General features: G+C 40.1%; 1 protein-coding gene across 7 annotated transcripts in view; it reads left to right on the forward strand.

Annotated features, from left to right (window-relative positions):
• The window catches only part of NRG3 (neuregulin 3), a 1,035,395-nt gene that overhangs the window by 967,851 nt on the left and 55,423 nt on the right, over positions 1 to 12,121 (forward strand). The gene's annotated exons all lie outside the window — the stretch shown is intronic.

Raw genomic sequence — 12,121 nt, forward strand, 5'->3', positions numbered from 1 at the left:
ACAGAAGCAGTGCGGTGCATGTGGAAAGAAGAGGGGCTTTGTATTCAGACAGCCATGAGTGTGAGTCTCAGTTCAAAACCCTCCTCATCAGAAGACTGTCAGCGACTATTTTCATCTTTCTGAGCCTTACTTTCCTATAAAGGATTCAACACATTCACAAATCATGAGGTTATTTTGAAGGTTAAATAAAATATCAAATAACTACCGTTTATGACAGCTCCTGACATGTGAGGGTTGCAGGGGAAATAAGTTGGCTACATTTTTAAGGATAGTCCAGGTACTCTAGAGATCTTCCACTCCCTGAATGGTGCTGAGATCCCAACTCCATTGCTGGCGAGACTTGGGCCATTGAGATTTTCGTGTTACCTTTCTCTTTCTGAGATTTCTGGGGCCTGGCATCTCTGCCTTGGTGCTCCCCATCCATGGAGGGGGGGTTCTTTGGGGGTGATCCAGGCCTTCACCTCTATCTAAATGATACCCAACTGATCTCTGGGAAGGAAGTGAACTTGAACATTTCAGCCATAAAATTGTATAATTAAGTGACTTTCCTTGACTGCTCTGAAGCATCATTTCATAGCTGGATAGTGAGACAAATCCACTGCATTGTCGTGGCAATTAATTGGAGTATGGTCAGTTCTCAGCAAGAGATATTTATTTTCCACACCTCTAAAATGCTATCCAAAGTCAGCCCATAGTGGTATGAATATATTCGGCCAAGTCAGGTGGAAAGTCCATTAATGAATGTGAACATTGTGACCTGGTGTTAGAGAGGGCTCTAAGCCTAGTTTTCTCTGTGACAGAAGCCTTCTTCATGTCTTCATGGCCCTCAGGAAAAGCCCTGTGATGCATCAGTGAGTGTTTTTCAACTCCTGAGATTCTTTTCCATGAGGGGATTATTGTGACTTGATCTCTTGATGTGACAAGGAAAGCTGAATTCTTAGAGAGGGAAACCCTAGACCCTCAGCTGGAATTCATTTAAGGGAAAGAGTGGGCAATCAGATTTAGCATACTCACACTAAAAAATATTCACTGTTCGTGATTCAAATTTGACCAGACATTCTATATTTCATCTAGGAACCCTGCGTGTTCTCAGTCTGTGAAGTCACTGCATTCAAGAAGACATGAGCCATTCAACCACTTACTAGGTCCCGATAAGTTTTTTCTCACTGAGGCCCAAAAAGCCTCATGTAGAGAGAAAGAGAGAGAGAGAGTGTGTGTCTGTCTGTCTGTCTGTTCCTGTTGAAAGAAAAATGAGAAAGGCAACTTCATTTACTTAAGACAGCATCAACACTTAGAATGGAAAAGCCAACTAATTGACATACACAACCACTGTCCACCCAGGTGACACACACGTAACCAGCGTGTTCAGATTGCAGTCAACCCTGAGACTGGTCATCCATGGAGACTGGCTCTGGGACAGCAAGTCAGTTTCTTCCTAAGGCTACTTATAATCTGTTCTTCTGGATGCCCATTAATGTTCTTCTGAATTTTTTTTAACTGGAGTGACATGAGAGTAAAATAAGCAAACAATGATTTCGTGTAGAAAGAATGAAGAAGATATTGGAAGGCCAGGAGCGATAATGGCGACCACTCCTCCCAGGCACAGTCACTGAGTTGCCACTGGATAGAAACAAAACTTCTAAGATTGCCTCTCTTAACTTTAAAATATGGTTTTCAGACTGTCTTTAGGAAAATATGTCTAGAAGCACAAGCCATTATGAAACCCTCATTATATGCACTGTAGGAAAGAAAAGGCACCGTCAGTATATTTGATGCTGATGCATCTCTAGTTCTGAATGACTTTGAAATAAAGTACAGAATATCATAATTTGTATTAATACCCATTCTAGCACATGTGACTACACTTTGGCTAGTTGAGAATCTCTTGATGTTTGCTCAGTTAGAAATGAAATTAACTTCTGGGGAATTCTAAAGTTGGAAGAATGCAAACACAAATTTCTGCAATTGCTGCCTTGAGATATTGGAATGAAAAAAAAATGTGCAGATAAGTACTAAAGCCAAAGATGGGTCTGAATAGAGAATATAAAATGTCTTTGAAAATGGAAATAGGGAAGCTTCTCATTTCAGATTCAGCATGCAAAGAATTTGGAAGTTGTCACTCCCATCCTTCTAACAAGTAAAAACTAGACAAACTGCAACTCGGTGACTTTCCTAGGATTCACTAGCCAACTGAGTGTGCAGGTCTATCACACTCAGAATTGGAGAGACTGGTAAATCACGGCTGGGATGTGCTACTTAGAGCTTACACTGGGAGAGTAGCTTCAATGGAAGTTTGACCAATTGCTGGAGGCTGTGTGGGTCAGTATGAGGATGAGAAACTCCTAGGGGGCCTGTAGTTTTAGGGAGGCCTTCCTTGCTTTCCTGGGTTTCCAGAAAACCCACGAGGAGCTTCTCAGGACTCTGGTGGAGTTTGGAGGAGAGTAATCATTGTGGAGTTATACCCAGAGTCTTCTCCATAACACAGGTCTGCTCCCCAGGGGCGAAAAGCTTTACTTGATGAGCTTTGCCTCCAGTCTACCAGAGTTTTCCTGTGTTGGAAGAGAGGTGGGGGAGAAGGACAATGTCTCTTATAAAAAGAACAATGCTTGTGATGGCCCTAGGCCCATTAAAAGGCTGAAATGTAACCAGATTAGGAAACACCCTACATTTTACTGTCAGTAAACAGGGCCCCTCTATAATATTAAAGGACTACAGCTGAAAAAGCTGAAAGATAGAGTTTTTTGTTTTTTGTTTTTTTTTTTTTTTTTTTTTTTGTGAAGCGGTCTACTTAGGAAAACCTCTAATGAAGAGGGGAGACAAACAGGACACTGAAGGGATTTGAAACCTCTGGCACCTATAATGAAAACATTAAACAAAGCTCAGTTTCTAGCTGGGTGAACACATATCTTCACGGCCTCTTTATGCATTTCCTAATATATAATATAATGTATCTGGCTTTCAACAACGAAAAAAAGACATGCTAAAAGACAATAAAAAAATATAATGTGAAGAGACAAAGCAAGCATGAGAACCAGACTCAGATATGACACAAATGTTGGAATTATCAGACAGGGAGTTTAAAGCAGTTATGATTAAAATGTTAAGGGCTTTAAATAAAAGAGTAAACAACATGCCAAACCAGATATGTAATATAAGAAGGGAGAGGGCAACTCCAAAAAAAAAAAATCAAAAGAAAATGCCAGAAAATAAACACATTGTAACAGCCTTGAAGTGGGCCTTTGATAGTCTCATCAGTAGACATGACATGACCAAGAAAAGGATCAGTGAACCTCAAAATAAATCGATCAAAAGCTCCCAAAATTAAATGCAAAAGAAGAAATTCAAAAATTATGATAAAGCATTTTAAAACTGTGAAGTAATTTCAAAAGTTATGACATATACATCATTGGAATACCAGAACCACAAAGGAAAATGGAGCAGAAGGAATTTTGAAATAGTAAAGGCTGAGAACTTTCCAAATTTAATGACAGGCACCCAGCATACATACTTTATGATTCCAGCTATCTGACATTCTGGAAAATTCAACTAAAGATGAAAAAAAAAAAAAAAAAGATAAGTGGTTGCCAAGGGTTCTGAGAAGAGGGAGGAATGGATGAATAGTTGGAGCACAGGGGACTTTTAGGACTGTAAAATAATCTATTCTATGTGAAGCTGCAGTGTTAAACATATGACATTATGAATTTATCAAAACCTATTACACTTTCTATCATAAAGAGTATACTTTAACGTATGCAAATTAAAAATAATCATTTAAGGGGTGCCTGGGTGACTCAGTCAGCTAAATGTCCCACTCTTGATTTTGGCTCAGCTCATGATCTTGGATTAATGTCCCTGTGTTGGGCTCTGAGCTCAGCACAGAGCCTGCTTGAGATTCTCTCTCCCCCTCTCCCTCAGCTCCTCCCCACTGGCTCCCTTTCTCTCTCTCCCTCTTTCTTTCTCAAAAAAATACATAAATTGGGGGATCCCTGGGTGGCTCAGCAGTTTGGCACCTGCCTTCAGTCCAGGGCCTGATCCTGGAGTCCCGGGATCGAATACTACTTCAGGCTCCCTGCATGGAGCTTGCTTCTCCCTCTGCCTGTGTCTCTGCCTCTCTCTCTCTCTCTCTCTCTCTCTCTGTGTGTGTGTGTGTGTCTCTCATGAATAAATAAATAAAATCTTTTTAAAAAAATACATAAATCTTTTTTAAAAGATCATTTAAGAGATTGGGAAGTCCCCAGAGAGGATGCAGAATGTGATGAAACAAACAAAACGCATTACAAATGTGTGAAACAACCTCATTGAACAATGTGGGGAAATGGTGTAGACCTAAGTAACTGAAAATGAATAGAGACTGTAAAACTAAAGGCTAAAGGAACTGTATCTCAGTATTATTAGCCTAGTTGATAAAATCTACCCCCACTTCGCCCCCACAGAGCTAGGGGTTAACTGTGCTAAAAATCACTCTACATTCATAGTATAACTGACCATTTAATAGATGGCAGTTTGTGGAAGTCAGATTTCTAACTGTTGAAGAAGGGGTTACACATGAAAAAGAGGAGGAGGCCAGTATGATTCATGCAGTAATAAATTAGAGTTGGATACAGCCAACTGGATGCTGTTTAGGCATATACTTATATATGCCTACATATCTACAGACACACATATACATATGATGATTGCTTATAGAAACATTTATTCATTCACACACACACACAGGCTAGTGTACTGGTGTACACACATACGTATCTTTACTCCATCAGTTGATGAAGCTTAGAAGCAATGATGCCCCAGTAACTGTAAGCATACCCAGAACCCAGATCTTGGTTTCTGATACTATTCTCTAGTTTATATTGGAAATGGCTCCTTAGAGAAAAGATTGATTCTGGAAGTGAGACAAAAAACATACCAGATGGGCCTAGAGCATCTTGTAGACCCAGGAAGTAAGGAGGGATTCAGGAAAACACATACACACACACACACACACACACACACACACACAAACCCCACAATAATATGGGTATACCAGAACATTCCAGAAGCCCTCTGAAACAGTTCCCAGTTGCCAAACCTGGAAAAAAAAATACATAGACAAAATAAAGTTGAACTGGACTATAATTCAATGTGTAAGATTTAAAAATCTACATTTCTATAGTGGTTCAAAATATAACTAAGTAAATAAATGTGGAATGTATGCAACTATCCTGGCAGAAAATTTCCAAAAAATTTCTGTGGCTCCTCTGTCTTTAAGGAGGTGGAACAAAGCTCTCTAGTACTTAAAAGTTAGCTGCATATAATGACTTTCTACCAAAACTTACTGTATAAAAGGGGAAAAAAAGAGGGTAACTTTAAAGTTGAGAAACCTGACAAACTACCTCAAGTCAGGTGATCAAGGTTTGCATTAAGGGTGATAAATCATTTGATGTGACAGGATTATAATGGTAATTTTAGCTTTATGGTTTGGTCCCAGAAATATATTTCTGCAGTGTAATTATGACAAAATCATCAGAACAATACCAGTTGAGGGACATTCCACAAAATACCTGACCAGTCATCCTCAAAACTGTCAGTCATCGAAAATATGGAAAATCTGAAAAACTGTCATCACCAAAGAAAACCTGAGGAAACATGACTACTGAATGTCATGTGGCCTCCTTGTTGGGATCTTGGAAGAGAAAAAGGGAATTAGGGAGAAAATGAGGAACTCCGATTGAAGTATAATCTTCAGTTAATAAGATCATGTCAACTCGGGCAGCCCGGGTAGCTCAGCAGTTTAGTGCCGTCTTCGGCCCAGGGCCTGATGCTGGAGACCCGGGATCCAGTCCCACGTTGGACTCCCTGCATGGAGCCTGCTTCTCCCTCTGCCTGTGTCTCTGCCTCTCTCTCTCTCTCTGTGTGTGTGTGCCTCTCATGAATAAATAAATAAATAATCTAAAAAAATCATATTAACTCATTAATTATTGATAAATATACTGTATTAATGTAAGATAATAGGTAAACTTGATGTGGAGAATACATGAATTCTGTACTATCTCCAGAATAATCCTATAGATCTAAAATAAAATATTTATTATGACTATAATACTGTATGCCATACAAATTTTATGATGATTCATTCATCAGTGTATGGGCTAAGCCACCATGAAGCAATTGTATTGATTATACTAGGCTACCATAAAGCAATCACATTGCTGCTTCTTTGATATCAATGCATGAATTGTTATATTTGTAAATAAATATTAATTTCTTTTTCACATATTTTCATTTGTGATGTCTAGTGTCAGTTACATGTATAGCATTTACAGTGTTTTGTATTATAAATACAGTATTGATGTAGGCACCAACAGATGGTTTGTCTTATAAATAGATGAGGTAAACTAATGGTATCAATAAATACAGTACTGTAAATATATTTTTTCATCCTTATGATTTTCTTAATAAAATTCTTTTCCCTAAAAAAATTAAATAAAAATAAAATAAAATAAAATATTTATTTAAAAATTAAAATTAAACAAACAAAAAAAACCCAAATCATTATTTCATCAGCTTTTTCATTTGGTCAAGAATTCACTGCATTTCTTTCATTTTATTTCCTGCATTTTATTAAAAACAAACAGATGAAGAAAATTTAGCAACCGTACTCAACCAATTTGGATGGGAAGATATTTACTTTTTGGCCCCCAACAGAAGTGATCATTTAGTTGTAGAGAATGTGGTTTAGTTGAGGCAAAAGAAATTTTTGAATGTTGATAAGTTGTTTGCACATTATATGGGATTCCCTAACATTTGTCCACATGATCTGGAAAGAAACAGTTACTTTTGGAATTCTATAATTCAGAGATTTAAGTAATTTCATGGGCATGGAAGTACTTTTTAAACTGGATTTCAGTACAAATGTAAAACATGACCATTGTGGACCCATTGATTTATCATTCATTAAACTTTCTGTATAGTAACTAACTGCCTCCTATGCATTGAATAAAACTACACTTTCAGTTTTGAAATAGTTGTGCTAAACTATTTTACTCTTCATCCCAAGGCAGCCTCATAGAGATTTCACTGTGTAGTTTTTACATAATATTTTCCAAACAGATAGCCTGAGAGTATAGAGTGACTTTGAAATATCATAACATTTAAAACCATCTGAAGTGATTAGATATTTCAATTCTTTGAATTGTTTCATATCTTTTAGGCTAAGTCTCGCTCTCCAACTCTGCCTGTATCTCAGGAGCGGGTTCTAGCATCAGATCAGTTTTGAGAAATTGTTTCTGTGTAAAATGGGTATAGGTTTTGTGTATCAAATTCCTGCCGGGGGTCTGACATCCATCCTAAGCTTGATGACCAGGTCCTAGAGATTTAGATCCAGGTGATAGAGGTCATGCAGTCTTGCAGACCGAGTATGTTGTCTGGAGGACAGGATCATAAACAAATGTGATCCCTCTGTGTAGTTGGTGTCTTGGGGAGATGTTGAAGGACAGGAGGTCCTGAGATGTCACCAGAGTAAAAGAGTGCCAGGTATGGGGCATGTCGCTTCCTAGTGGACATTTACATCCAGGGGTCCTGTGAACACCGCACACTCACCATGGAGAAACTAAACTCCCCACTTCCCTTCCATCTTGCCCCATCCCCCCCAGTCCTCAGTGAATGGCAGGCACTACCATCCTTGCATTTGTTCACATCACAATCCGAATCCACAATTCACCCCTGACTCCTCTCTCTGGGTTCCATTCAACTTACAAATCCAGTTGATTCAATTGTTCTTAAACCTCTGTTTGAGTGTCCATCCTGGTTTACCATGAAACCGCTTGTCTAAACAGAAAAATGTCACTTTAGCAACTGTAGCAGGTTACTACATTTTTCTCTAGTCAGCCCCCTCTCAATCCATTCTCCACAGAACAAAATTATTCTAAAGTACAAATATGGTCTTTTCACTTCCTTCGAACTCTAGCCGTGCCCCTTGTATGCCTGCTGTGCTGAATGACTTTCAATTCTTTTAGTATTGCGTGCTCTCTTTCTCACTGGAGTCTTTACAGAGGCTGTTTCCTATGTCTAGAACACCCCACTGGTCCCTTTCCCACTTAACCAGCTTCCCCTTCTGTCCTTCACCCTCCACCTGATTGCCACTGTCCTTTGAGAATCATCTGAAGATTATTATTTCTTTTAGAAAAATTTTTCCAACCTTCCAAAACCTGTCTCCAAAGTCTGAATTATATACTGCTTCTGTTTCCCTTGACTAGAAGTTAGAAAGGGCTGAATAAATATCATGCAGGGACCCTGTTAACCAAGTCAGTAGAGGAACACTTGGACTCTGGCATTAACATCTCAGTGGCGTGGTCCAAGACCAACACTAGACTATTAACATTCTCACTCAATATTTCATGAATCAATAACTTGAGTGCTCCCTAAATGCTCCTTTGTGCCCTCTTAGTTGGAATTGGCTCCCAAGTCTAGGTCAGAGCTGACCCTTGTGTGGTGGTGGTGGTGGGGAGCGTGTGAAGGGGACCTTGGGATCCAACAAGTTCACAAAAAGCAAGAGGCGAAAGACTGGTATGATCAGGTATGGGTAATGATATTATGTGTTTATTAGATCCATATTTGATTTTTGAGGTCTTGTATGTACTGAAATACAGACTCTCAGACTTAAAAAAAAAAAAGCTATTAAAAATTCTAGGTTGACACTGCATAGAATATTCATTCCTTCCTTCCTCCAGACCACTAGCATTCAAAGCTGCCTAGTAGCATAATTAATATTTTAAGCTTCTTCACTTTAACTCAAGACAGTTTGGAAGATAGGATTATGCCTCCTGAAACTAATCTCCAAATTGGTGGGTCCAAGCTGTCTCCAGGGGTCGTGAGCACCTCAGATTTTCAAAAAGGAATTCTTAGCTGCTTAGAATGAATTTGGGTTTTTGTTTTTTTTTTTCTGTGTTAGATAATAGAAAAGGTCTTCTATGAGCTGGCGGTCAAAAGAGTTCCATCAGAGCAGAAAAGAGGAAGAATGGCATTACTTTTTGAGTGATTACCCATTATGTATCAGATGCTATTTTGGGGACTTTGCATCCATTGTTTTATTATGTTCACAAAAACCAAATGTGGAAGGCCTTAGCATCCCTATTTTAAGAGGAGAGCCTGGGGCTAGGAGAAGACAAAGGATTGTTTTAGTATTACCTTGCTGAATCCAAGATAGGAGTGGTATTTGAACCCAGGTCTGTCTGACACAGAGAATGACCTTTTTTACCATCCCACACCACTGCTACAACATTAGTTTGGTTTTAGACCCAGACCGCAATCATTTATTTTTCACTTGAACCGGAATGCATGCTTTGGTTTATCTGTGCTCCAATTTCTTCAAGTGCTGATACGGTGAATAACGATCCCAGAACTGAAGAGGGCGAAAAGACTTTGTACCCATAAAGAGCTTTGTATTTTAAATGCTCAGTAAAGGTTCGTGTTATACTTGTCATTGCTATTGTTGTCAGGGGCCTTTTCACAGAGGAACAGCTATACATAGACTAGAGACAATGCACAAGCAAGCTTTGAAGCCATCTCCTAACCTCTTAAGTCCCAATAATGCAGAAATGAGAAGATTCCTGAGCCAAAAGTTGTTATATCTTGCTAGTCGACCAGGGTTCCACCATAGCTGATGGCTGAGAAAGGTGAGGGCAGTTATTCACAGCCTGCGAGTCCATTAGGAAGATGAAATCCTTCCTTGCTTGGTCAGAGCAGTAAGGATGCATCTATGTGCAGCTCGATGGGTCAGAGCAGCAAGGATGTTTCTATGTGCAGCTCGATGGGTGCAGAACCAGCAGCTTGAATTGGGGATATGTCCCATCGCTGGAGGCTTTCCCAGGGACAGGGCTGCTATGTGTCCCCTTTTGGAACCACTCCAGGCTAACAAAAATATTGGAAGGTGGCAGGACAAGCAGGTGCAGGCTGCCAGAGCATTTCAAGGGATCCAAGCATTCAGCCAGAAATTTTTTTTTTTTTAAATTCTGGCTAAAACCTGTTCATCCATTTATATTTCAAGCATAGTATTGACTCTAAAGTACGATAAATACAACCAGATTGCACCAGCCAGCTCTAGAGCTGAGGTCTACAAGCTCTCAATACCTTATGGAACATTGTGGTAATCAACGAAACCAAAGCTTGTTAAGAAGTGACAGGAGCTTACATGGCCATGAGGTATCACACCCCTGAAATCATTCTCTGCTGTCTTTCATGTTTTTTAGGGCGAGCCATCTTGCCCTGGGTCCAGTTTGTGTGTCCAGTAATTATTTCGTGATATAAAGTTGTTCCCATTTCTCTGTGTTAAACTCTTTTGATTAAAACAGAAAGATAGACAGAAAAATAAACAAACAAACAAAACGCAGGGAGGAAGGGGCACGGGGGTGGCTGCACCAGCTCAGCGTCAGACTCTTGATCTCAGTTCAGGTCTTGATCCCGAGGTTGTGATTTCAGGCTCAGAGTTGGGCTCCGTGCTGGGTGTGGAGCCTACTTAAAAACAAAAACAAAACTCTCCCAGGGACAACGATTAGTGCAATAAGGGGCAAATAAGAAATTAAAATTAACAAGGATTTTTACCTTGAGAGTTTTCTTTCACAGAGTCTGGGGTGACATTAAGGGGTAGCTCTAGTGGTCAGAGAAGACTTCTCTCATGACTTGGGAAGAATTCTAGGTGGAGCTCCCTGTGGACTGGGCAGTTGTGACATGGCTCACCTGTCCTTTGTCTATTTTGTGGTCCTTCTCTTCTTTGACTTTCCTATTTTGCCCCCACTTCCAACTGACCTCCATTCTCCTTCTGGTCTCCTAAGTTTTCTGGGAAAGACCTTAGTTGACCCAACTCCTCAGCACCATCACCACTGTACCAGAGCTTTTGTGCCTTGAGCAGCTCACTGGACCCCAGCGGGGCCTTAGATGCTGAGTCTCTGAGCTCTAGTCACAGAAACCATACTGGCCTGGTCTGTTAGCAGCTGAGGAGGCTGGCTTCCATGGGCTGGCCGCCTCCAAGTTTACCCAGCCCAGTAAATGAACTAAAATTATTTTGGTGGTAATTTTAATTTTTAATTTTTTAGACATTTTTAAAAATTTTTAGAAACACTGATTTAAAAACATTAATTTTTTATTGTACCTCTCAGAACAGAGTAATTTTTTTTCACCGAATTTCTTTTTACTTTATCCAGAGATCAGCACGTTTTTCCTATAAAAAGCCAAATAGCAAATAATTGAGCTTGGCATCCTTTGCTGCAACCAGGCAACTCTGCCACTGTAGGAGCCACAGACAATACATCAGCAAATGGGCATGGCTGCGTGCCCGTAAACTATTTTTACGAAAACAGACCGGCCAGCTATATATTTGGTCTGGGCTATATTTTGCTGGCCCCGGGTTTTTCCCAGTGCACCCCTGAGCGCCCATGCCCCCCTCACACCCCTGTTCATGTCACACTCCCACGTTTCCTTGCCAGCCCTTGGAGCAGAGCTCAGAAGTCCTGAGGATGACTTATTTCTCACAATCGCATGGGGGTTCCTCTGTTGTGGAGCCTCGCAGGATCTCTTCAGTGGAGACAAAACACAAATTGTCTAAAAGAGAATTGATGCCTCAGAGTCATCAACAAATGAATGCATTTGGGGGAAATTTTTAGCATGATAAAATGGGCTGTTTTCTCCTAGAAATGATGAGAATGGCACTTTTGTCACACACACGCATGCATATCTGCTTAGGCACAGACATTTTGCTGAAAATCAGAATTATAATATCCTCTCCTGCCAACCCTGTGAGATGTTGGAATGATAATGGCAGGAGTAGCGTGTGGGGATATAGGAAATACCATACATTCTGCCTTTAACAACTCTCTTAACTCTCTTCTTCTCTCCAGAGAGGGAGTTGTTTCTTGAGCCACTCTGTCCAAAGCCTGGCCATCCTTTCTGTGTACTGGGGGGAGGCTTGTACCCTTTCACCTTTCAGAAAACAGACCTTAAAACAACCCACAGGTACAAGATTTCTCTACCCAGAGGGTAGGTCTGTGAACAGTGCCTATGAGGTTGTTTCTTGGATGAATTTTATTCCAGCTGTGAACTACTTATTCTGAGTCTTCCAAAAATTATTCCTCCTCACAAGTTTGCCTTT

The sequence above is a fragment of the Canis lupus genome, chromosome 4, assembly GCF_048164855.1.
Source record: "Canis lupus baileyi chromosome 4, mCanLup2.hap1, whole genome shotgun sequence".
NCBI classification, from domain to species: Eukaryota; Metazoa; Chordata; class Mammalia; order Carnivora; family Canidae; genus Canis; species Canis lupus.